Source organism: Colossoma macropomum, unplaced genomic scaffold, assembly GCF_904425465.1.
Source record: "Colossoma macropomum unplaced genomic scaffold, Colossoma_macropomum, whole genome shotgun sequence".
NCBI classification, from domain to species: Eukaryota; Metazoa; Chordata; class Actinopteri; order Characiformes; family Serrasalmidae; genus Colossoma; species Colossoma macropomum.
Window position 1 is genome coordinate 39,607,525 of NW_023494793.1, and position 6,028 is coordinate 39,613,552.

Consider the following 6,028-nt stretch of genomic DNA (forward strand, 5'->3'; position numbering starts at 1 on the left):
TCAAACACCCAATCCAATTAACGAAGGCCTTCGGGAGCATCTGAACATGAGAGCCAGGTGTTAAGGATCTGAACTCTCCAGGACCAGGACTGAGCACCCATGCTCTATAATGAACCATTTCACTTCAAACCACTCTGACTTCACATCTCAGTGACAATTACATAGCAAGTTTTGACTCATCCAGTGCTGAGTAGCTTCTGGAACTGCAAAGAAACCTTTCAGCACCTATCAGCACAAAACTGAAGCTTGTTAGGTTCTCTTCAGTGGTCCTCTTGGTCTAAAGGGAAATGCTAAGGCCCAGACACACAAAGTTAAAACCTTAATAAAAAAAAACAGACTAAAAAGAAGGTTCCTTCCCCAGAAACACATTCATTTGATAATATAAGTACAAATGCATCAGAATTACTCAGCCACATGTAACTGAGTAAGTGTTCCAACTTACTACCCACCTCCACAGCCGTTCAACCCCAGTAGGCCGCATTAGCTGCTGTGCTCATTGGGGTTCATTTTGCCTGCCATAAGTGATCGTTTGCTGCTCTGCTGAATCATTGTCAGGCAGTACACCAAACCAACAACAAACTACCAGCAGCTTCAGAGCCTCTCAAAGAGAAATTAGGGTGAGATTAGAGCCAGTGAGTGCTTCACTCCCTTTTCTAAAGTTCTACACACCTGGAAAAGGTCAGCAGCTAATTATGTGGGCGTGTCCAATGGACACATGCGACCACGGAGGAGTAATTAATGAACTTATCCTGATTGGTTCACAGTTAGGTTTTACACAGACATAGAACCTGTCTTTTCTTTGTTCATGCAGCAGTTTTATCAGTATTGGATTATGGTGATGTTTATAAGAACACAGCTTCTTTAGTACTGAAACCACTAGACACTATCAACCACTAGTGTCACTAGATCTTACAGCTACTGAGTGCTGATTCATCAGTATTACTGCTACTGAGCGCTGGTTGGTTAGCATTACAGCTATTGTGTGCTGACTGGTCAGCATTACTGCTAGTGAGAGCTGACTGGTTGGCATTACCTTGAAGAGCAACAACTATAGTGCAGAAATGAGCATTTTATTTAGTATCCAAAACCACCAGTGAACCTACACCTGTCTGAGTTTTTATATGTAATGCTGAAGATGGTGCTAAACAATACAATAGTGCTAAATCTGGAGACTAGTTTGTCTCACAGCACCATGCATGTACCTCTTACGTCTTCGCAAAACTATCATAAATCAATGTCTCAGGCATCAGGTTACATATATTCATAACCGTTTCATGTAATAACTTTCTGTGAGGGGGCTTTTAGAGGTGGATGTCTGGTTCCTATCACCACCACTGTGAGCAATCCTGACTCTGTAAGTTTCTCTAGAACAGAGCATTTCAGACCAAACCACTCTGAATGACTTTGTTTATATCTTAGCAATTTAATTCTGCAGAAATTTTGAAAAATTGGTGTAATTCCCCTTTAAGATGGTGCCTGGATTCTCCCTGAGGGTGAATGATGAGGCCAAGTGGACGAGGGCTGTTGAAACGGGGCAGGATGAAGAAGTGGGCCTTTCAAAGAAAGAAAAGGATGAAAATGTTTTGTTAGAAGAATAAGATTTTCTCAGTGTCCATATCAGTACTTTGGTCCAAAAGAGAGCTTTTAATTGTGTCTGGTTGGAGAACGTTTCCCAGTTTAAAGCATTCAGTCAGAAAAAAAATGCTGCTTTCTGTTTTTAGTGCAGACTGTCCTGCCCCTCCAACTGTTTCATTGGTTTAATTTTTAAAGAACCTTTATATGATTTAACGGTTCTAGAGCGAAGGATTAAATTAGTTTAGAAGGTTCTTTAAACCCTTAAAGCTTCTTGACACTCATTAATAGACTTACTTTGCAGTAACAAAGTAACCACTAGAGGGAGACATCCACAATGATTGGAGAGTTGCACAGTGCTGCAGGGACAGCAGAGCTGAGTCAGGCCTGGACTCAGACACCAAACAATACTATCTGCTTTGTACAGTGTGGCCTTGTTGCACAACATTAAATCCTGCTCAACCTGTGGCTTCTCCTCCTTATCATGTATCACTGAAATCACAGGTTACATGTCGCTGTTGTCAGAAGAAAACCTTGTATCTCCAAAATGGTAACTTTACAGGGGAAGGAAAAAACCTACTTTTGGTCCATTGTTCATGAAATTTACACACAGTGTAAAGGAGAACAGGTGTTTTCAAATTATGTCAAAAACTGACAGCAGCGATTTACACTATGGAGCAGCAAAATGTTCAAAGCAGCTCCTGTGTTGTCAAGTCTTACTTGTCCTACCATTTAAAGGAATACTCCAGTATTTTTCAGCCTAATCTCTGATTGGCACACCTGAACTGTACAGTTTGTAAGTTTGCCTGTACTTAAAAAAGCACAGAAACCTCACAGACTCAAAAACCACTTAATAATAGAAGCCATTGGGCAGTTGCTTGAAATTTTGGAGCATGTCTTTAAAGGGACATCCACTGATTTTTAAAAAAAATTTCAGTTATTGTGATGTAAACAAAGTCATTCGGAGTGGTTTGATGTGAAATGGTCCATTGTACAGACTCTCTACAATTACAGTGGTGGTGATAGGAACCAGGGGTCGCCATGTCTACAACACAAATATAGCCATTTTATTTAGCATTCAAAATCACCAGTGAACCTACACGTCTTCTGAGTTTTATATGAAATGATGGTAAAATAGTGGAAAACTACTATAAGTTTTACTTTAGGACTATTTTGCACGTACCCCTTCACTATAAATGTATCAAAAAATCATTTTTAGGCCAAAACCGTCTCATAACTATACTAAAATAATATCTCAGGCATCAGATAGTATAACCATTTCAAGTAAACTTTCTGTGAGGGAGCTTTTAGCAGTGGACGTCTGGTTCCTATCACAATTCTGAGTCAGTAAGTTTCCCTAGAACGGAACAATTCACACCAAACCTCTCCGAATGACTTCTGAATGACATTTTAACCATTTGTTTACGCAGAAACACTGAAAATTAAGTGGAATTCCCCTTTTACCAAAATATTGCTAATAAAATACAAACTACAAAGGCACCAGGGTGGCCATGCTATTACAGTGTGGTTGCATCACATAAACCGGAAGGGTGAGATTTGGCTTTGCCAGTTAAACACCAAGTACAGCTCTGCACTGTTCCAAAGCCCATGTTTACCCAAGTAAAAACACACCATGTGCTTTCAGCTCAGGTGACTGACTGATGGAGGATTGATAACATCTAATAGCACTTCCTAGACTGCTCAGCCTTGGGACAGAGAGATAAAATGGTTTACCCGGCAGCAGCATTGTTTGACATGGCAATGCATGAAAAAAGTGCATGTTCATTCCACGGAAGTGAATGAACACAGAAGGTGGAGACGGGATCCGTTTTCAGTGTTATTTTTTAACAAGTGCAAATACTTTATGTACACTCACTGCCTTCAACCTTGTACTTCCACTCAGTGGAAACTTTATGTCCTCCAGTACTGCACAAAAGTCAGAGGTCAACCTTCTTTTATTTAATTTCCAGTCAAAATGGTCATTAAGTACAAGATATTCATTTTTCAGGAGGTCTTTTTGAAGAGACTAAATATAAGAATAAGAATTTAAGAGTAAAATCTAACTGAAGTGTATTTCCATTCATATGTTTTTAAGTTTATCTGAGCGATTAGGAACACTTAAATGGTCGGCCATGACTTGCTGTTTCACTGGGGAATATATGTGGGATGAAACACAGGCCAAATTCTCTCAGTCAAAGAAAGACCAGACAAAACAGCAGTGATGTGCTAAAGGTTGTTGAGCTGCACAAATCAGGAAATGTCTACAAGAAAATAGCTAAACAGTTGAAAATGCCCATTTCCACCATTAGGTCAATAATTACGATGCTTAAAACAACTGGAGATGTTACCAATCTGCTGGAAAGAGGATGTCGGTTTATATTGACTCCGCACACGAGAATCTCCTAGAATCACAGATGGAGAATTGCAGAAATTAGTCTTGGGGTCTGAACATCTCCCAAACTACAATTAAACACCAGCGATATGACCATAAGTTATCTGGGTGGGTGGTTTGCCAGACGAAAGCCTCTACTCTCAAGGACCAACAAACTCAAGCGTCTACAGTTTGCCGAACTTTACTGGAAGTCTCAGTGGGACCGTGTTTTATGGTCAGATGACCAAAATAGAGGTTTTTGGGAGCAAACTTTGTGTGGACACACAGATAGCCATGTAGAAAAGTACCCTAACCCCACTGTGAAGTATGCTGGTGGACCCATGATGTGGTGGGGCTGTTTTTCTTCCAAAGGCCCTGGACAATTTATTCAGATACACGGTATCACAGTAAAATCAAAACCTAACTGCCTCAGCCAGGAAGCTTAAACTGGGCCATAGTTTAGCTCTTCCAGCAGGACGATGATCCAAAGCACGCCTCAAAATTAACACAAAAAATGGTTTACAGACCACAAAATTAAGGTTTTGCCATGGCCACCCAAGTCCCTTGACCTAAACCCCATAGTGGGATGAGCTGAAGAGGAGAGTCCACAGTGTGGACCTGGGAATCTGAAGAGGTTCTGTATGGAGGAATGTTCTCCAGTCTCATCAAGCATTATAGGAGAAGGCTCAGATCTTTGCAAGTGAGGCTGGGCAAAGTATTAAATAAAGTAGTGCCAATAATTGTGGTACACATAGATTTGAGAAAAATATTTATTTCCTGATAAGATGTAGTTTTTTTCAGTTACTGAACTTCAAATAAAGGTTAGATTTTTGTTAATACTTTGAATGAAAGATCAAAACAGATAAGCCATAAGAATGTTTACAGCCTGTTTTGCCCATGTTTACCAGGGGTGCCAATATTTGTGGTGGGCACTAATATTTATATATACACACTATAGAGCCCATGTGTCAAACACAAGGCCTGTGGGTCAGATCAGGCCCGCGTGACAAATCCTATCTGGCTCACAAAGGTATTTTAATTTTCTATTAATTTTAGCTCGTTTCACAATGTGCTGCGCTACAGTCCCCAGCATGCACTGCAACATAATGTGCGCTCTCCTACTCCAACAACAGTCTATGGGACAGCGGTTCCACCTCAGTTCTACACAATTCTACACCAGTCATATCACCAAACACGCTGGCTTCATTTACCCTGAACGTCAGCTCAGCAGCTCAGAAATTGGGCCCAAGTCTTAATGAACTTGCAGCACAGAAGGCATGTCTGGTGTCCAGTTCAAGCAAATGGAGCTCCTGGGGACATTTATATTTTGAATATTTTGAATATTTATGTAATATTTCAAGGTTTACTACAAGTGCTAATATTTTACTGTTTAAGTTTTTGCATATTTTGAATAAACAATTGACCAGTTCAGGTTATTGCACAACACTAATTAAAAATGACATTAAAACAGACGTTCTTCAGTCCATGAATTTGTTGAGATTTTTTGATATGGCCCTTTTAGTGGTTGAGTTTGACACCCCTGCTCTAGACGATGAAAAATTGTGCATTATCAGATGAGCTACAGTCTCTATCTGCAAAGGTAGGGGTTTCCAGTAAAGTGGCCAGTGAATGCATAAAATATTTAGAGATTTTGAGTTACTCATATGTACATATATTACATTATCAACAATGGCAGAGTCAGACAGCGGTGTGTGGTTCAAAGGGTTTTATTGTTTCTTTTTCATTAGAAAACAATACAAAATTCTGCAACAACAGTCATAAATTTTGCTTCGAGTGAACTGAAGTCAGCCACATGGTACAGTAAAGTGCTTCTTTATATCAACGTTTTTGTCATTGTCCTGAGGGAAACCCCAGGCAGGGGGGTCATTTTCAAGAAGTGAAACCTTTCAGTTTTCAGAATCAAAACTGCCTAACAGGAGAAGAGGTAAAGGACATTTCTACTGAACAGTCGTCAATTCTGCTGAACTTAATCCACCGACTGTAAAAACTCCTGCTACGTGAAAAACCCAAATCAGTCTGACTCTTCTTCCCATGAGTAGTTTAGGTTTGGGGGGGAAAACAGAC